This window comes from Gopherus flavomarginatus, chromosome 21 (genome assembly GCF_025201925.1).
Source record: "Gopherus flavomarginatus isolate rGopFla2 chromosome 21, rGopFla2.mat.asm, whole genome shotgun sequence".
NCBI classification, from domain to species: domain Eukaryota; kingdom Metazoa; phylum Chordata; order Testudines; family Testudinidae; genus Gopherus; species Gopherus flavomarginatus.
Window position 1 is genome coordinate 1,374,210 of NC_066637.1, and position 21,306 is coordinate 1,395,515.

The 21,306-nt window shown below is 43.3% G+C and overlaps 1 protein-coding gene and 2 long non-coding RNA genes across 9 annotated transcripts in view; 1 reads left to right on the forward strand and 2 right to left on the reverse strand.

Moving 5' to 3' along the window:
* CAMTA1 (calmodulin binding transcription activator 1) overlaps nt 1-21,306 on the reverse strand; it is an 863,171-nt gene that overhangs the window by 722,636 nt on the left and 119,229 nt on the right. The gene's annotated exons all lie outside the window — the stretch shown is intronic.
* Nucleotides 1-21,306, forward strand: part of LOC127038748 (uncharacterized) — a 471,922-nt gene that overhangs the window by 321,979 nt on the left and 128,637 nt on the right. The gene's annotated exons all lie outside the window — the stretch shown is intronic.
* On the reverse strand, nt 1,085-21,111 carry LOC127038750 (uncharacterized). Its single transcript, XR_007770791.1, has 3 exons — nt 21,006-21,111; nt 19,744-19,914; nt 1,085-3,105 (listed from the first exon to the last, which is right to left on the reverse strand). It is a non-coding gene; the product is annotated as an uncharacterized LOC127038750 (long non-coding RNA).

The window sequence follows — 21,306 nt, forward strand, 5'->3', positions numbered from 1 at the left end:
GAAGATTCTGGGTTCAAACCCGACTGGCAGACACTGCACAGAAATGACATCCCAATGACTCCTCCAACGTTGGCTTCCAAGAGGGGGAACGCAGAAGGGAGGCTCTGAATATGAGTGCAGGATGCTGCCTCTCTAATTACACTTTTATGTTAACATCATGGCTGAGATAGACCTGTCAAAACTAAATCTAAACCTGGAGTAATATCCCTCTGCAACTGACACAGGCTGACTTCCTTCCTCACCCTCACTCTGGGAGGGCTTCTGCACTTCTGGGCAGGGTTAGGGGATATCAGATGTGCCACTGATTTGGGGCCAGAAGGATTTCTTTCCATGCATCGGAGTTCACCTCAGCAGGCAGCTGGGCCTCAAAAGATGTGCCCTCACACAGACATTAGCTCGGCGTACTCCAAACTGGGCTTTTGCCCGGCACACGCTCCATTGACTCTTGCTCTGCGGACCTTCCTCTCCTCCTGATTCTCTACAAAAATTCACTTTTCTGTTGGCCTCTTGCCTCACCCACCACCCAGGACGTCCACACCTGCTCACTTTCCAGATTCCATCCCTCACAGTTAATACAGTCACTTCAAAACAATTCCCTAACAAGTCATCAAGTGCAGAACACAAAGTCATTCTCCCAACTCTTCCCATCCCTACCCTTTTGCCCATTCTTAAACACCACCACCATAGCGTGCTGATTGCATGCAGGAAACTGAGCCTTTGCTGAAAAGCATGAAGGGGTTTACTAGGTAATGCTGTTTGTGTGTGTAATTTCAGTTCAAAAACAGCTCCTTCGGGAAAGACAGTAGCAGGTAAGGGAGCACCTTCCCTTCTGTTCTCACTATAGCTGGCTTGGCTTATTTACCCTACAAAGAGGCTGTCACTCAAAGACCCTGTTTGAAGCCTACATTTGTGTCTAGCATTTGGCAGGAATACTTTCCAAACAATTTTGATTTAATTGTGACAGTCAATTATTCATCTGCCTAAAATATTTTGTGAGCGTGGAACAGCTGAACTATAAACAATTTTACTAAGAGATCCTGAAATAACGTGATTCTCCTTCATGATGACATTGATGAGAAAGAAATGTGTTTTAAACAAAGGATGTTTTATATAACAACTGAAAACAAGACATTCATCATTAAAAATTAATTTTAGAAAATTACTAAGTTTTGCTAATGGACCCTGTGTTAGAGTCTCACACATTATTTCTAAGGCTGAAGTGAGCAAGGGCATTTAAAACCCATTTTATTGTATTTAATCAAAAATTGAAAAGATAGAGATAAATATCACTGGACATTCACTTTTCTGCTTAGCACAAATTCACAGCAGAACTACAAATGTATTCAGATCTGAAATTCATGTTAGCTATGAAGAGAACCCACTGCACTGAATGGTCTTGTCAACTTGTCACAAACTCTCCTCTTTTCACTTTAAATCCTGTCATTTGCTTTATTTTTAATGTATTTTGTTACTTAATAAAATGTCCCTTTTACTTGTCACCTATACACTGGAGGCTCAGTCCTGCCATCACTTCCACAAGATGCACAGCACCTTGCAAATGCACAGCACACAAAATAAAAAAAACACCAAATTCAAGTTTCTCCTTTTCTGCCTTCAAAGCCCAGCCCATTTGTGCTCTTTGAGCCTCATATGCAGTCCTAGGCCACTACCTTTACTCTGCAACCTATTTTTGACAGTTATTAAAATAAAAACCAGCCTTTAATATAAACACATCTAGGAGAGAGTGCTATAACACACGTGTATCCAAAGCAGATACATACACATGATTATAGTTAGCATTACATTTCTGATCAGACTAGAGTGTCTGTGTATGTGGTAGGCCCTCTGAACACTAAATGGGGCTTTATTCTGTCCCAGAATCCAAAAGCAACATGTGCAAAGGCAATACCATATATTCAAAATCTAAATTAAATGTGATCATTGCATTGTAACTAACCAGAGCAGGTTCGTTTGAATATTGGGAAAGCTCTTTATAGGTAACTAGAGCAAGTTTCCCAGCTGTGTCATGCTGCCACCAGCACAGGTACTAGGCAGAAAATGGCTTTGCACTAAATGCGAGAATGAAATGCTTTTTGTTGTCAGAGCAGGGGGTTTCATGGTTGTCAGGACTCGCTCATCATTGTAAATTAGCCATTTTTAATTTTTTAAACAGGATCAGAGCACAGCACCTTTCATCCTGGAATTCCCCTTCACCCCCCGTTTGCAGCAAAGCTTCTCCATCCCTTGGGTAGCTTCTCTATACACAGAGACTCGGCAAGGTCTATACAATGGCCAGCATATTTATGACCTTTAGAAGAATTATAAAACTCATCATCTTGGCCTAATCTTTTATTCTTTTTTGAAAAAAAAATCTTTTGGGGTTTTAAATTAGCCATGTGCAAATCTACTTGAAATAGAAATAGAAGATAGTTGTGCAGAAGCATAAAGAAAAGCTATCCCTTGGAAGTATTTCTTCGTGCTACACCTGGGGCTCCATGGAGTTCATCGTGTTGAACAATATGTGCTTAATCTGCAATAAATGATAATCATATTGGGGTTTGCTCAATCTCTAGAAAGGATAAACCAAAGGACAAAGGGCAAAATCCCTTTCATGTGCTTCTAAGCTTCAGCACTTTCTGTGCAATCTCACATTCTAATCGCCCACCTCAGGGGCATGTCCCAACAAGTAACCCAAAACAACAGAGCTAGCTTTGAAAACCAATTCACACTGACATTTAAAATCAGGTTTGAAAAGTAAAATACAATATAGGTAAATCATCGTGTTAGCATCTGTAATACTGTTTCAAACAGCAGTTCTTCTCATCACTTCTCAGCCTAGAAACTTGATTTACCCATCTTTAAGAACCCAGATTTGCAGACTCTGTATGGCAGATGTGTGAGGTAAATTCATTTGTCAAATAATGGGCCTGTATGCACACATACACACACACAAAGTGTTGAAGTTAAACCAAAATTAATGCAATCCTGGAAGCTCTCTGCACTTCATTGCAGGCAACAGAACACTTGCCTCCGAAAAGGTTTGCAAGTTTTCTCTCATCAAAACAGTCATGCTAGTGATGCTTCTGTCTATGGGCATTGACCTACCTGTGGAGAAATAGAGAAAAAAACAAACAAAACATAATGTCAAACAAAATGTAATTACTAAATGAATAGTAACATTTTCTTCTTGCAAATTTTGGGTAATTCACTATGTGACAAATAACTGCTCCCTGGAAATGAACACCAGAAACTCCTCAAGGCTTAGAAAATCACAGCCATTTGGAGGCACAGAGCTGCGGTGAATGGGTTTAACTCTTGGTCCTTTACAGGCATGTCCCTCTACTTCCAAAGAGCAGTTGTAGCAGAATCCAAGCACTGAGACATGTAAGATCTCTTCCCTTCCGCAGTGCCACCTGACGCATCGGCAAATTCCAGCAGAGGTTAGTTACTACATGCGTCAAGCACTGGAGCTATCTCTGTGCCTGCCCTGTGAATGGGCTGATCTGGATTTACTGACTGCCTTCCCCAACCCAACATTCCCATGAGGAGTTTGAACATGTCAGTATTTCTTAGCAGCATCTTGTCAGGCCTGTGGTGAGGTTTTGGATGGGAGCCCTTTACATTATAAAGACGTGTCCATGTGAGCTGCCCTTTAGGACACAATGTCATGCGATGGAGTCAGGAGGGCAATATCATGCCAATTCTTTGCTATGTAAAATAAAAAGCTAAATAAGCCTGCAGCGAAATTTTCATGCACAATGCAATTTGTTGCCAGTTTGTTTCCCGCACAGGAAGGGAGAGAGACTTCTGAGTCCCCTGCGAGCCTCTCACAAGGTGAAGCATTTCATGTGTCAAGTCCAAGGTAATACCCTTATTATGGGATCTGTGGGATGGGTCCCCAGGCAACTCTTGCAGCTGCACAGCCAGTGGAACAGGAGACATTTAAATATTGCTTCGCTCCTGCAGACAAGCTCACCAATGCAAGGCAGCTGAAACTGCAGGTCATACACTGTTGTCTTTTTTTGGCAATTCTGATTTCTCCAGGCATGTACTTCAAGTTTTAAAGGTCACGTTCCCTGTCAGAGAAAAAACTTTCTACATGACTTTCTATAGAGAGAATCTCCATTTAGAGGCATTTAAAATAGATGCAGGCAACCCCCAAAAAGAAGAGTTTATAGGTCACACAGAAACCCTCTTGTAAATCACACTCCCTCTCTACAGTGACAAACTCGGGAAAGGCCAATAGACCTTCTGCTGAGAATCACAGCAACAGCTCGGACATGGGGCCAGACTGTGCGCACCTTCCTGCTATCTCCCTTTGCATCCCAATCTGCCCCGTTGGCCAGGAGGAGGCCCCAGCATTCCCTGGGGCCAGCATAGGAGATCTGACTCATTCAATAGATAAGAGGGTCGTGGCTGAGGCATACTGACAGTGCGTTATGGGGAAGCGTGTACTGCAGCTGCCTTTGCCATGTTTGTTCTGTGGAGAAAAACAGACTCTGGGTGCCTGGGCTCAGCCTAGCACCTTTCAGCAGAGTACCATCCACAGCCTGTATTATTCTTTATAAAGAAACATCCAGTGACGATCCAAGAAGAGAGATTTTTCCCTTGAAGGAAGAGTGAGGAATGGAGGGAATCCTCAGGACTCCAACAGGATCGGAAGGCAGGTAAATATCCATACTAAAGAATAATTACCAGTCATCTCTTAAAATATTTCCTTGTTTTCCAATTAAAAAGGGACTGAAGTATCTAACTCAGACAACCTAAATCCAATAACCACAAATTGTTACCCAACTCCATTTTTAAATAACTTAAATCAACAGCACAACCCGTGGGCGATTTTATAAGAAGTAAAATCTGATTTTACACACAGATACACCCTCAAATACTCATGCTAAGATACTTACTGATTGAGGCATGCAGAATCATGAATGGTACCGAAGAGGTTAATAGAGCACTTCTATTTACCTTCTCTTGCAACACAAGAACAAGAAGACATACAACAAACTGAAAATCAATACATTTGATGTTGATAAAATAAATCATTTTTATAATGCATAATTATCCTGTGGAACTCATTGCTATAAGATATCACTGAAACCAAGAGCTTAAACAGATTCTAGAGGGCTGAATCATAAGGGTAATGAGAACAGCCACAATTACATTAGATAGTATTTTCTTCTCTAAGGGATATAACCATTTCTGCTTCAGGCTATAAGACGAACTCTATTTGATGGGTTTAGGAAGAACCATCTCCTCTGGAAAGGTTATTTCTTAATAGCCCAACACTAGGTTTCTGCAATCTTCGCTGAAGCATCTGATACTAGCCAGTGCCAGGAGGAGAATACTAGATGGACACAGGTCTGATCTGATTTGGCAATTCTTCATCGATCCCTACACACACAAACTGCACTAGGAAGTGGAGTACACCATATGGTCCATTATAAGAACTATTTTGTCTCTCTCACTGCCATTGGCACATTGCAGCCGAATCAATCTCTGAGGCTTCTTGACTCCTTCACCTCCATCTATTAACCGACTCCAGATTTATTATTACCTTTTGTGTAAGAAGCACTGGCGTAGTGCTTTCCTGCACCCAATCTTCCAATCTATAAATTGTCCTGTCCTCTAGCTTTCATGTCCTTTGAAGTGTTAAGAATTTACTTGGATCAATTTTATCAATCTGCTTGAAATGTTAAAAACGTGGAAGAGGTCATCACAATATCGTCTCTTTTCCAAGGAGAATAAACTCAACTCACCCAATCTCTCTCAATCGCTTAAGTCCATGACACTGCAGGTCATTCTAGTTATTCTGTGCTGCAGCTGTCAAAAGCAAATACAACATTTCCCCCCAAAATTATATTCTATTTCTAACAGGAAAATCTGAACTGATCATTCTGCAGAGGCACCTGCAAGATCCCAGAAGGCTAGAAGTCTCAGCCCCAATATGTAAACTGTTAGCGTGTATCTGTAACTTGCAAATAAGCTTTTCAAACAAAGCTTCTGCTAAACTGTAAGTTCCATTCCTTAAATAACATCATGCAGCCAGTACCACGGGTCACCTAGGTTGATAAATTTGGGGCTGCCCCACACTGGATGATTCAACACTAAAAATAAAAGGAAAAGCAAAATCAGCTGTGTGCAAAATAGCTGGAGGAGACAAAACCCCCTGAATAGAGGCTGTCAAACATACTTATCTGTTGTGCCATAAAAAGAGTCAGCCCAGCAGACATGAACAGGAGGATCTCCCCCAGCAAAAAGGGAACCTGTGTGTAGGTTGGGAAGGCTTTCTCCTAGCTGAGAGACACAGCCCTTCCTTTTCTGATGCCAGAATGCCACGTAGAATAGCTTTGTCTCCACTTTCTCTGCAAGTCACTTCTGTCTGCCAGGCTAAGGCCATAAATCAAGAGAATTCTCTAAGCATACCTGCTGGAGTAACTGACAGGGCACCGAGGGTTCTGAGCTGAAGAGGAGAGGGCACAAAGCTTCTAACCATGAGCTAGAAGATATGTAAACAATTTGCACGTGAGACATCCTGGGAAATTCCATATGGTGAGAATTCTCTTTGCCATCCAGAAAAATGCCACTCTCTCCTGTTCCCAAGTCCTGAGGAGCCTTATTTCTCTCAAAGCTTCAGCATGCAGTGACCCCAGAGGACACTACAGAGGTTACGCCCTTGCAGTAGGATTCTTACAAGGCATGAAGCCAACCCAGGTAGTAAGCAATCCCTAATGTCCCTTGTTACCAGTTTACAGTCAGTCACACAGCACAATGAGCACACAGACGGGAACTAAGCTGACTGTTTGCACTTTCACTCTCCAGTCCAGGATGGCACCAAAATGCCCCTCAGAGATGGGTTCTCTCTGCGCTGTGTGTCCGCTGCTTCCATGGAGAAATCCTCACCACCTTAGCTTTGCTGTTGCTATGCAATGAACTCCTGCACCTTACAGGTTGATCATGTAAGTAGAGAAAGGTCATGTTCCCGGGACAAAAACAAACCAACCAACAGCTCCATCTTGCTTACACTTGTTTTCACTTTTTCACGTTGTATCCCAAGATGAAGGCAGCTTTGAACCCTCTCACTTTCAGGGATGTTTCAATAGGAGCTAGAACACCCGTTGTTGTGAATTAAAATCTGTTGCTTTCATTACACATCTGAAAATGCATTTCCAATTGAGTTTAATATAGATCATAGTTAATTTTGTAACACAAGAAATGACTTCAGTGTTCCCAGAGGATGCAGAGAAGGGTGAGGCTGACCTAGTGATAGCAAAACCTGTCAGCCCTGAAATCTGCACTTCCCAACTAACAATTTCTCCCCAAGCCTCTGTTCAGTTTTACGTCCGTATTCACAGGGGACAGGCACTTACTAGGCAGAACTCACAGTAAACGTAAGGAGATTTTGTACAGGCTAGAACAGTCAAAACACCAAAACACACACACATACACAGTCCTTTTTACATTGCTGTGGTCATGGTATGGATTTCAATCAGTGGCGAATCCATTCAAATAATTAGTTCTAGACCCTCAATGCTTATCACTGGCTCTGCATCTCCTTCCATGTCAAATTCACACTCCTTGGCTTCACCTTCAAGGCTCTGCACACTGCAGCTCCTGCTCACTCTTCAGCAGATCTGCTGCACCTCCACGCAGGCCAGGCACTCTGCTGACTCCACTTCCCTTCTCGCTCTTTTTCAATTTTTCTCCCAGACTGGACCCTAAGCCTGAAATGGAATCCCTGCAGCCTCCTGCTCATTCCCATCCCTACTTCTAGCCACCTCTCCCTAACTGTCCCTTAGCCCCGGACCAACGCCCTGTGCAATACAAATAAAAGTCACTTCATGTTGCGTGAACTTCTCCCGCCTTGCCCAAAGTCACCTTCCCCTGCATCATGTCAGTTCTTATCCCGCTTGCACTGTAAGCTCCGTGGGGCAGATATTGGGTCTTTATTCCCCTGTACGGTACACCACAAAGCTATGCCACTGTACTCAGATGTTAAACATCAGGTTCAGAGATGGGAACTGCAGTTCCAGAGCCCAGTGATGTTTTAGGTCTCAGGCCCTGAAAGCACAGGTGGAAAGGGGATAAATATCAGAAACGATGGGAACCTTCAGATATAGACGTCTAATTGTAATATGCCAGGGTGACTCCAGAGGCGAGGACAGTCACAAGGACTCCCAGCCACAGACGCAGTCTCCACTCTGCTCACCTGGGAAACTGGTGCCGATGGAACATGAGAATCTTGGTGCAAGAGCCAGCTGCAGAAATGGGACTCAGTCATCTTTTGGCACCTTGTGGAGAGAGGGACCAGGCGGTGCTCAGTGATACTCACCAGATACTCTTTGGTAGCAGAGAAGGGTCTTTTAAACAGCAGCCCAGCTAAGGGTACAGGCAGGTATTACTGATTAGGGCCATCAGCGTGAGGCTGCAGGAAGGGAACAGCAGGTTTCGGTCTCTTGAGTGACCAGTTCTTCCTGATGTTAGTTAAGTTGCACGTTACCCCACGAGCAGTCCCAACGAAATCAGTGGGACCATTACAGAGCAAAGCAGTCTTCAGCATGAGCATCTGGCACTTCAGTCAGTGACTGCCTGACTTCTCTGAAATTACAACCTCACTGAAAATATCTGCTCACCCATTCACAGGGGTTTGTAGCCATACAGGCTACAAACCATAGGGCTCCAGTGATGCACAGGCCTTGTGCACACCACTTGCCTGGGGCTGAAATGCATCTATAAGAGCAAAATACCAGCAACATTCACAACCTGCATGTCATATCATGTAACCCATTCTCCAGTAAGAGACAAAGCAGCCGCTCTGCATCAAATCTAGCTGCAAAACCAGCCTTGTTTGGGAATAAATCCTACAAAATGTCCATTATCAGACAATAAGAATGAATCTCAGGTATAGTATAAACATTCAGATATGAAGATCAAGTAAACATCAGTTTGTTCATCTTGTAGTTTATAAAGAATTAACACACTTTCAGAACTCTCTAAAGAATTGCTGATGTTATTTTTGAATTCTTGACAGCCAGGACGATGTCAAAATATTCAAGGTCAAGAGACCAGCATGGTTCTAGGCAATCTGTGCTTCTTAAAACAGTGACAAATATGTTATTTAATTTTAATGAGCTTTTTTGCATCTCAAATCTAATTACAGCATTATCAAGTACTGCTTTGAACTGCAGGTGGCTTCTCATTACTTGTGCTAAGCCTGCCACAAGCATTTTTCGTGAATACTAATAACTGCTTAATTTTACTATAATTATTTTAAAACTCTCATACACAGAATATGCTACATTCAAAATCTTTAAGGGGTTAATAATGTTGCAATGTTGTTTATATTTGGCCACCTGGTCCCTCCATCTTGACTGGCAAGACACAGAACAAAAAATGGTTAGGGCACAACTCAGAATCGTGTATTCTAAGGCCAGAAAGAACCATTGTGATCATCTCGTCTGACCTCCTGTATAGCACGGCCAGAGAACTTCCCCAAAACAATCCCTAGAGCAGAACTTTTAGCAAAACATCCAATCTTGATTTTAAAATGGTCAGTGATGGAGAATCTACCATGACACTCGGTAAGTTGTTCCCTCGGTTAATTACCTGGTTAAAAATTTACACTATATTTCCAATCTGAATTTGTTCCAGGCATTGCTTCAAGCCAACATGCTTCAAGGAGACGTTTAAGAAATCTATTTTGTTGTTAGCTTATTGCACTACTTCTAATGACCAAAGTTTTGCCGAAGTTCATAGAGAACAGTGCAGTTAACAGATTTTCTGGGTGAAAGACGCACTATAATGGGACAGCAGCTTAAGATTACGGTGCAATACTCATAAATCTGGAGTGCAAGCAGGTCAGTGCACAGACCGTGAGCAGCAGAAGAAAGGTACAAAGGAAGAGCAATCTGATGAATGTCCAGATGTGTGTCCTGTGTGCCATGGGACTCTGTGCCCTTCAGGTACTGAAACTTTTGGGAATATTTTGAAATTTAAAATCTAATTGGCTGCCTCCCTGCAGACAGACGCATGCATTGTGGGAGCCTTGTACTTTGCTTTTATTTTGCAAAATACAAGGACAAGATGGTCTCTCTGGTAACTCAGTTTTTAGGAGGGGGAGAGGGAGCGGAAAAGGTGGCAAGTGTTGCATGAAAGAATTATTGCATCTCTACACACATGCGCCTTCTATTTCATTATGACCTAAGTGGATTATCTCCAAACACAGAGGTACACTTTTTTTGAGTTATGCTCACATAAATTAGCGTGCTGTCCACAATCAGGTTGCTCTGAGGGGAAGTCTGTAACAATATATTGGGATATGCACAGAACTTCACCTCTTCAAGAGCAGACAGCAGGGCTGATTTCAGGGGCAGGATTTTTCTCCATGTGAACAGTCCCAATCTTTACATTATCACTTATTTCCTGAGAAAGTGTCCAAGTCCTATTAATAACAAACTTACAAAGTCAAAGCCAATATGCAGCAGAGGAGCACAGTGTGCTTTGGGGTTCCACACACAAGAAGATCACTTGTCCTTTTCTACCACATATGTCGGTATAATTTATGCTTCTCCAGGGTGTGAGAACCCCCCACCCCCACCCCAAGCGACAAGTTATACTGACCTAAGTGCTGGTGTGGACAGCACTCCGTCAGCAGGAGAGCTTCTCCCACTGCCATAGCTACCACTGCTTGTTTGGGGTGGATTAAGTAAGTCAACGCAAGAGCTTTCTCCCATCAGCTTAGAGCAGCTTTACTACAGGGCTCACAGCGGCGCAGCTGCACTGGACAGCTGTAAGCTCTCTTGTGTAGCCACAACCTCTGTATGATTGATTGCGAGATGGCACCGAGAATCCTGTGTTATAATAAAACTACTTTGCCTTCCATCCAAGTCCAACACAGGATTACAGAAAGGCAGGGCTGGAAAGGCCCTCAAGAGGTCACCAAGTCTAGCCAGCTAAACTGTGGCAGGACTGAGTAAACCCAGACCATCCCTGACAGGTGTGTTTGTCCAACCTGGTCTTAAAAACCTCCAGTGACGGGGATTCCACAACCTCCCTTGGACGCATGTTCCAGTACTTCACTACCCTTATCGTTAGAAATTTTTCTCCCAATATCTAACCTAAACCTCCCTAGCTGCAGATTAAGCTGATGACTTCTTGTCGTACATGCTTTACCAAGTCATTTTAGCCTCACATTACACTGACCTCACAACTATCATCTCCCAGTTTTAATACTAAGGGACTGAAGGTAAATCACTTGCCAAGGTGACACAGGTAGTCTGAGGAAATCCGCCACTTTTTGCTTCAGACTGATCTGCCAGGCCCACAAACCTGCTACCAGATTCTGATCCCCTCCCACACGATCAGTGGCGCTATTTGATTCAGCAAGACTTCAGGTGCCGCAAGGCACTGCCAGAGATGAGGAAGAGAGGAGTCCATGTCTGGCCTTCTATACAGAAAAAGCATACACAAGTTACTCTATTTGCTATTGTAACTTATAGTAGCATAAAATAAAACATTTTGAAATTAAAAATCTAAATGTTCTGTTCTCATGAGGTCAAAATATTTTTTTTTTCAAAATGGAATTTGGTCAAAATAGACATAGTGACAAATCAACATTTTCTGACAGAAACACACAGTTTTTTTTTCTTAAACTAGCACCAGGTGTTTGATTTCTTTACTCCACAAAGTGTAAACGATGCTGGCATTACTGTTAAAATTGCTTTTGTTTAGACTGTTGTCAAGAGGCTGCCCAGAATGAAATGTTTTCTTCCCATTGGAAAACTTCTATCTTCTTTTAAGCTGTTTTGTGAACAAGGAGTCTGTGCAAATGGTAATGAGGCCCTAGCACTAACTTTACCTTTTTACAGCATGAAAATGCAGAGAAATGGATTTCTAAAAAAATTCAATCAGCAGCCATTATGGGCCCAATCCTGTGCACTCTTACGCATGTGAGTAGCTTGCTGCAGGACTTTAGTAGAGCTTCTCAATGCATTTGTATCAGTTTTTAAAGATTTTATGAAAACTTCAAATTACCATCATTTAATTTAGTCATGAAATATTGCTTTTAAAATCTAATCAGAGTTGAAAACATAGCATAACCAATTAAGTATAAACTGCTCTTTTTAATTAAAAATAAATATGTAGCATTTAAAACTCACATTTCTAGAGCTTTATCACTTTCCCTTTCACCTTAGCTTCTGGCGATTAAACTAAATCATTGCCCACTTCAGAGTTTGCATCAGCATAAATCCACTTTATATCTATATCTCCCTCTGCATCGATAGTGACTTTGTGATTAGAGTTTGGCTTCCCTCAAAGAGAAGATTACAGTGAAGTGGGAAAGGATCCCTGATGCTTGTCAAATGGATGCTCTGGTGCCAGTTGTTCCACAACAAAAGCAAGAAAGTTAATGGCCCAACACTGAGCCCTTTGTTTTTATAAGAGAACAAGTGGTTTATGACAAAGAACAAAGTTTCTTTTTTATGAAGCTATTCTTGGTGCTCCTTCACCAAGCTCATTAAGTCTAGTTATCTCTTACAAAACACGGCCACACAGGTACCATTTCCACAGACAAGTTCATTTAAGAGAATTTATAGCCTAATTGTGCAGCTGTTGCCTTCCCTGTCAGTTCTAAGAGATTGTTACACAAGCACTGTCATAATTTAGTCATGTTTTCATCTCACAACTATACTGTAATTACTGTGAACAGCAAACAGTAAACAAAAAAGTAAGTATGACACAGCCGAAGATGGTGTTAACAAATAATGAATCAAACAATTGTCTAGAACAAGTACATTGATCAGAAGTTCTGCCCATTAGTACAGTAAAGTCGCAGTATGACAATGGGAAACTTCAGCCCCCTGCCAGGTGTTGTGGCTACTAAATACATTTGCACCCTGAAATATGATTTGGGGGAATGATATTTCCTTCCCAAACTCTAGGCCTGCACAGATGGAACACTAGGCACTGCTCAACCCTCCCCATCCCTCTGTACAGGGGTAGAGTTCAGCCCTGGTGAAGGGGATACAGGCACATTCAGGTGATAACTGCACAGCCTGTGTGACCCATACTGTGTCTCTTAGAAGAATGGGTTATGGGAGAGTGGCTGCCCCAAGGGAACTGAGCACTTTGCCTGTGGCTCACCAGAGCTAATGCAGCTCGGAGCAGTAGCATGCACAAGTTGTTCCTCTCTGACGGCTGCAAGGCCGACGTGAAATCAGTTGGTGGATCTCAGTCTAGTTCCTGTTGGACTTGTGTACACAGCACAAAGCGGCCATCATCACTGGCTCCTGTTGACAATCTGAGGAGAAGCCAAGAGCTTAACGGATCACAGAAACTGAACAGGCCTGTCCCTGTAGCAACTACCCCACCCCCCCAGGTCATCATTCAGGCACGTGGGCCAGGCAGGGCAAGCAAGCCGAACTTGTGCTGCCTAGGCGCTCTGCCTGTCCTGGAGCTGAAAGGAAGCGCTCATCAGCCTGGCACCTTCCACTAGCAGCAAAGCCACTGACGCATTTCAAAAGCAACACCAAACCGCATCAATATGAATTTGCTTGGTTTAAAATCTCAGATGTTGTTTTCTCTCAAGAGCAGAGGGACCTGGGTGCTTTGGGGTTTTTTTTATACTAGCCATTGAGATAAAATAATGCGGCATCTTGACAGAGTATCTCTGGAAGAGGAAACAGCCAAATCACTATTGCAACAGCTTTCATTTACAGCAAATCACACACACTGGACAGACTCTGGTCTTTGGGGGCAGTTTTCACAGTGATCGGCTTCCCTTTCTGGGGAGGCAATCCAGTCCTGCGGCGTGGCACAGAGCAGAGCATTTCAGCTGGGCTGCGACTGACAAAGTTATTAGAGATCCAGGTTCTTCCACTTGTATGCTCAATGTCTTCTGTGGCTGCAAAAAACAATCAAACCTGGACCACATGTATGGATGCCTGCTAAAAGGTCCATTTGGTCTGAGCCCCTGGAAATGTCGTTTTTATCACGAATGATGGAAACGTAGGGCTGGAAGTGGCCTCAAGAAGTCATGAAGATCAGCCCCCTGCTCTGTGGCAGAACCAAGTAAACCCAGACCATCCCCAACAGGTGTTTGTCCAAACTACTTCTGCTGAGGGGGATTCTACAGCCTCCCTGTTCTTAAATACCTCCGGTGATGGGGATTCTATAACCTCCCTTGGAAGTCTGTTCCAGAGGTTAACCAGCCTTATCTCACTGTGGCTACCCACTCTTCTACAGAAGCCTCGAATCCACAGCAGGGCCTCCCTCCTCCTTCACAGACTTTCCAAAGACCTTCATTCAAACAGAACTTTCAATCCTACTTGTTTCATTACAGTTTTATCTGGGCTCCTTCCCACCTCCAGCTAAAACCTATCATCTCGGTGGAATGTTTCATGGCTCCTTGGGTGCTGCTAGTGGTTTCTAAGCTATTCTATTCTCTAATGGCTATGTACATTCTGCAATTCCCCCTTGTAGCTCCAGTCCAGTAAGCACAGTTCAAGCATGATGCATGTACACCATACACACCTACAGGCACTGGTTGTTCTGAACCTCAAATTAATATTAATACCCAATTGGGCTGGAGCTCAGAGGAGGAATCCAGAAGAGCTGCATTTTACCAGGGAAAACTACGGGATAAACACCCCTTCCCTCTACCAAGTCTCCCCTGTGCTCAAGAGTTGCAGAAAATCTTTAGTCTCCACTTTGCAAGACAACTTTCCATTATTGAACTGCTGGAAATATTTTCCTAATTGCAACCTGCTGGTCTATTTCCAGTGAGAATCTTCCCAAGGGCAGCCATTTTGGAATTATATTAAAACCACAATACACCTACATTTTACAAATAGATACTTTGACGTTGACTAATAAGAATTGCCTGCTGCTAACCATCTCCTAACCTATCAAACATACTACCCTGGAGCAAGGCACATTCAGTAGTAGTACAACAGGAGGAATTTGTAATTCTCTGTGACAAGATATTGACCCGTGTGTCTGTCTTTGAGTGAAAGGTAATTTTGCTTGTCTTTACATGTATGTATTCATTGTTGTACTTTGAAAGTTGTAGTGAAGCTCATTATAGGTTGTTTCTGTTCACAGTCTACAGCTGTAATACTGGGACATAATATAATGTTCCCTTGGTATTCGGGAATGACTCAGAACACCACCACCAAGACCCCATTGTTATGGGACAGAATCACACCTGCAGCTATTCCCCAGTTACTTGAAAGGTACATATTAGTCATTTAAATATTGTAATATTTTACTAAAAATAAAGCCCCTCTGGTATCTCCCAAGAAGAGAGAAACCTCCTTTTTCCAACAGCCCGTCCCCCCACCTGCTCCAACTCCAGGGCAAAGAGGAAGGCCTGCCTAGGGGAAAGTTGCTATTATTGCATCACAGTGGGGGCTCTGGGGCCCCAACAAAGTGAGGGCCTGTCACAGATTCAGTCAGTTCATGCCCTCCTCCCCTGTCCCCACTGCCCGGCAGACTGTTGGGAGTGGACCTAAGCCTCTGGATCCCAGGTGACCATCTGTTTTCAGCAAGGGAGGCAGGATCCCCAGCCTCCTGCCTCTCCTAGATGGTGACTTGCTTCTCCCTCAGTCTCTTCCCCACTTTCCCATTTCCGTCCTTGACTAGTCTGACCCCTTCCTTCTTCCTACCTGCACTTCCTGTGTTTGTGCCCCAAGTTCCCCTGTGTGATGTTGAGTCTTTTTATATATCCCCAACCAACGCTTGGCTTTCTTCGCTGGGTGCTTTGATCGCTTTCCACTGCTCTCCTTTCACCCCCCTTCCTCCAGACAGAAGAAGTAGTAACTTTTCCCAGCTTGAGCAGCCCTACTTAGCAGACCTATTGTCCATTCACAGCACCACATTTAACTTTCATTGTCCCTGGTCTGAGGAGGACACGACACGGTCTTGCCGGCTCATGGTAGATACACATTCAGAGGCTTTCCAATATACAGCAATTTCATGATACAATCTCATATCATCAACCAGAATTCACAAGTTGTACAGACAGAGCCCCAAAATCATCTCAGAGCCCTGCCATGCCAGGCACTGTGCAGACTATAGCAAAAGAGCATCTCTGCCTCAAGACCTTACAGTCTTAGCTGAAAAAAAGATGGAACAGGTGGGTGAAGGGAAAAAATGGGAGTGAGGGAACAGTAATACACGCATGCTGTTTCATAGACAAAAAAACAAATGCCTTTCCTTCTCAGGTGCAGACACCTCATCTTCCTCCCCTGGGCTTGTCCAATTTTTTTATTATTTTTATTTTAAATTTTCAGGCATCTCCCTTGCACTCATCACCCTAGTGTCAGAGCGCCTATCCCATACTAATGGACTTTGCCTCATCTCTCTTCTGGATGGTAAGTGAGCATTGATAGCCTGTCTCAGAGCCTTCACTGGTGGGATCTGAATTTCTGTCTGACATGTAAAAAAGTATTGCCTGGTTTACTTAAAAGAAGATAACGTAACCAGGTTTGTTCGGCAGTTACCATAGTCTAGTGCACAAGGCTGTGCTGCAAGGGGAGATGGACGCTGACAGGAAAGGAGCACTTTTCAATTCATATGAAAGTTTTGTAGAGTCTAATGATTGAAAAAGTGAATAAATTAAACAAAACAAATCAGATTATATTGTTTCAATGTTTCTAAGATTGTTTGCCTCTCCTTGGCTTTGACAATACAGTAGCCTATGAAGAGCTCTCACCTAGGAAAGAAAAGAAGAATATTCTTTCAGAACATGCAGATCAAAAAGTTTCAGCATCTAAACATAGTCAGAGCGCAGTTGTTTAAAGTCATCTACAACTCTGAACAATGATGGTAACCATGCAAAGCAGAGCACAACAAAAAAGTATGTAATGGTGTTTTATCCAGTCCTGTTACTGAGATTCCTCCAATCATTTCTCTGGGCCCACAAGTAGCCAGCTGTCCCTGCTGACAAGGACACACAAGTAGAGACACGAAAGTCAGAGGATAAACATCCCCAACAATTGAATTTTTAAGTACATGCATGCTTATTAAAATTATATCTTTTGAAAAGGGCCATGTGTGAATTACTGTAAGCTCCAGACAGCAGCAGTGAATTATGCAACAACCTGCATACAATATGTGCACCAGCATTACTGTCAATGAAAAACAGCATTTGTCCCTTGGCAGTTTCCACAGACAGGATACTTCTGTTACCTAAGAGTTACAGAGTCTTATTAATCCCTTCACACTACCAGTCCCCAACACAGTCATTAGTAGCAATGAGCTTCCCACAGGAAAATAACTCTTGTCCCAAAGGGGTTAAAAAAGCATCAGCATAGCAGCTGGTCTTGATAAGCCTTTTGCCTAGGACTTCCACCAACCAATAGCAGGAAATCTGCACTCAGTATTATCTAGGGTTGGCTAAATAGAGGTGGTAGTACAACTAATTTTTTATAGCACTTTCTGCAAGGGCTTGTCTATGCTGGAAAAGTTGCACTGGTTTAACGCAATTGATCTAACGAAACTGGTGCAAATCCCTAACGTATATGCATTTAGCTGACTTAACCTTCACTTATATCGATTTAGGTTAATTTGGATTTACATTAAGATAACCTGATATAAGCAGGGTCCAACTGGTTTAGGTGCATATACTTTGGAAGTGCATATACTTTGCATCCGTTTTAGCTGAACAGGTTATAGTTTTCTAAAGTAAATCAGCCCTAAGACACTCCAGTTTACCATCACCTAAAACCATGTGTTGCCGTGGATTTCTGAGTGGGATGGACAGCACTGTATGTGGAGATGTCTGCTTTTCAGGTGTTGGAAGAGTCAGTGTTATACACTGTCGCTTGATTCTGGGTTTTCAGCCCATATCCTGTCAGCTTGGCTGAAGCACCCACCATTCCTCTCCCTGCTGGTTAGAAAAAATAAGACTGAGTGCGCACGCAGGTCAGGCTTTTCCAGATCCCTCTGTTTTTAAGGATATCTTGATCAGATTTTCTAGGTGCTTTTCCAGGGTCTATTTCTAAGGACAGAATGAAATCCTGGCTCCATTTCAGTCAAAGGAACTTCCGACAGTGACTTCAGCAAGTCTAGGATTTCACCCAGAAGCTCGCAAGGTTGCTGAAGCCTGTCAGTTTTTCATAAGAGGGAATGAAAACAGACCAAGTATCTGGGAGCTGGGGAACAAGGGCTCTGACTTGGCAAGTCTGACCTTTGGTGAGAAGCAGAACCATTTCCCACAACTGGCATATACAGCACACACACACACACCCAGTGAGCTCTGAAATGCCCTAAGTTGACTAGTCAGAACAAACATAACAGCAGCCAGACAGGGCCAAACCAATGGTCCATCTTGCCCAGTATGCGATCTTCAACCTTGGCTAGTACCATCACTTCAGGGCAGTCAGAGTGAGCCTCCCCCATTTTCCCCTTTTGATTACTGGCAGTCAGAGGTTTAGGGTTTCCCAGAGAATGGGGTTGTGTTCTTGACCATCTTGGCTAATAGACATTGACAGATGAATCCTCCATGAACTCAACTAGTTCTTTTTTAAACTCAATTATACTTTTGGCTTTCACAACATCCCCTAGCAATGAGTTCCACAGATTAACTGTGTAAGGAAAGTACTTCATGATTGTACTAAACCTGGTGTCAATTAATTTCACCAGGAGATCTCTGGTTTCTGTATTGTGGGAAAGGGTAAATAATACTCTGTTCACTTTTTCCACAATAGTCATGATTTTATAGACCTCTATCATGCCCTCCATCATTTCTTTTCTAAACTGAACAACCTTAATTATTTTAGTCTCTCCTCAGATGGAAACCATTCCATACCTTTAATCACCTTTGTTGCCATTCTCTGAACTTTTTCCAGTCCCACTATATCCTTTTCAGGATTGGGTGACCAGAACTGGACACAGTATTCAGGGTGTGGGGACACCATGGATTTTATATATAGTATCATTATATTATGTTTTATTATTTACCCCTTTCCTAATAGTTTCAAACCTTCTGTTCACCTTTTTGACAACTGCTGAGCATTGCGCTGATTCCAAGATCTTTCTTTCCACTCCTTGTTTCCAAACTTTTAACCAGTCACCGATCTGTGAGAGGATCTTCTCTCTTATCCCATGACTACTTAGTTTCATTAAGAGCCTTTGGTGAGGGACCTTGTCAAAGGCTTTCTGAAAATCCACATACACTATATCCACTGGATCACCCTTATGCACATGCTTGTTGACACCTTTAAAGAATTCTAATAGATTATTGAGGCATGATTTCCCTTCTCAAAGGCCACGTTAACTCTCTCAACACATCGTGTTCATCTACGTGTCTGATAATTCCATTCTTTACTATAGTTCTACTAGTTTGTCCAGTACTGAAGTTAGAGTCACCAGCCTGTAACTCCAGGATTACCTCTGGAGCCCTTTTACATTAGCTACCTTCCATTCATCTGGTCCATAGGTTTGTTCCAGCAATGTGTTACATACCACAGTTAGTAGTTCTCCAATTTCACAGTTGTTGCAACACAGTTCAAATACAGCATTTGTTTTGGCTGCCTGGCTCTTGCATTGCTCAGCTGAGCGCCTCCCTACCAGTCAGTGAGAGAGGGCTGTAGTACTTTAAACAAGACAGAGAAGTGGATGGATGTCAAACAATGCAAGGTTCAAATACCTTCTGGCTTTGGAAGGCAACCAGAACTGGCTTTAGGAAGTGTGGGGCCCGATTCGAATAGTTTTGACAGGGCCCCGGCAGGGATGACTCACCCAGCGGTGCTCTGGGTTTTCACTCTGGGTCTTCCGCAGCAATGAAGGACCAGTCACCGAAATGCCGCTGAAGACCCGGAGCAAGTGAAGGACCCATTGCCAAAATGCCACCGAAGACCCGGAGCAAGTGAAGGACCCGCCGCCAAAGTGCTGCCGAAGACCGGAGCGCTGCTGGGTGAGTAAAAATTAAAAAGGTGCCTAAGTTAGAAGTGCTTTTCTTTAGGGCGCGTGGCCCCTTAGGCGCAGGGCCCGATTTGGAGGAATCGGCCTAAAGCTGGCCTTGAATGCAAAGCAGTTTCTTTTATGGAGCTAGTTGGGAAAACCAGTTCTATTATCCTCTCAGGAGCTGGCTAATAGGCTGCAAGAGCCATCATTGCTTCAAGACAAATTAATGGCCTTGCAAAACTGTTTAAAATTTATTTGGCTTCTGCACTGGCACACCACAAATTAGAAGAGGTACTTCACTCTGAATAAGCACATCCACCGACTACCCTGCCCTGCTCCCTCCTCAAGCAGACCCTGCACACATGGCTGTATCAGTGCCTCAAGTTCTTTGTCAGGACTTTTCATGGCTTCCCAGATGTTTCACCCTTTCCTTTTGTATCACTTTTTCAACTTAAAATTCTCTTTTCAGTTCTTGCCTTTTTCATCATGAGCTGGCAGCAGTCACCAGGCAGGACTGGGGTCATTGGAGTGTAACAGTGCACTGCAGGCGTATGGATAGACAGAGGAGCGATCAATGGCTCAAGACTGTGCAATCATTGATCACTTGGAATAAATTAATGCACCATCACACGCTCTCATTGGCTTTTCCCGTTTCTCATCACCCCCATGACTTTGCAGAAATCAAGCAGTGAGTCAAAACAAGGACTGTGACATCAGCCTAACTATGCTGCTTTCCTGCTAGGGAAAACTTGATTTTTAAAACTGATCCCTGGAAGCTCCTGAAACCACCATGATATGTATTGACCCTAGTGCAAGAAAGCAAGAAGATTTGCTGAGCTGAGGAAGGATACAGACAAAAAGACTCCACTGAGTGAAGGGAATGTGTCATTGCCTCTTTGGCAAGTATTCCTGCAGCGACGCAGCAGTGATTTTATTGTGTAATCCTCTATTTTAATAGTCAATTGAGGGGACTTAAAATTCAGCTTTGCACATTAAAATCTCTACTGCAGAAATACTAACAAGAGCTGCAGTCTTCAGAAAGCAGCACTCACTTAGATGGGAAGCAGTTTTATAGCACACAGAGACACCGAAGTCACCTTTCTCACTCCCTTCAACAAGGCTGCCATCCCTCTCTCCTCTTGAGCAAGGCTGAGTCTCAGCACTTTCAATGCCGCTGTGAACGCCTGCTGGACGCAGCAAGCCACTTCAGTCTCAGCTACGGGAGACAGCCCTAGGAACATGCTCTCTCAGGCTCAGTGTTGTAAGGTGGAGTCACCCGTTATCTGAGAGAGGCAAATGCCACAGTCACTAAATGTGTTTTGCTAAACTACTGATTGTAGGAGTTGACCTGCAGTATCTAAAGCTGGGCCAACTCAGCAGCACTTCCTCAGGCAAAGT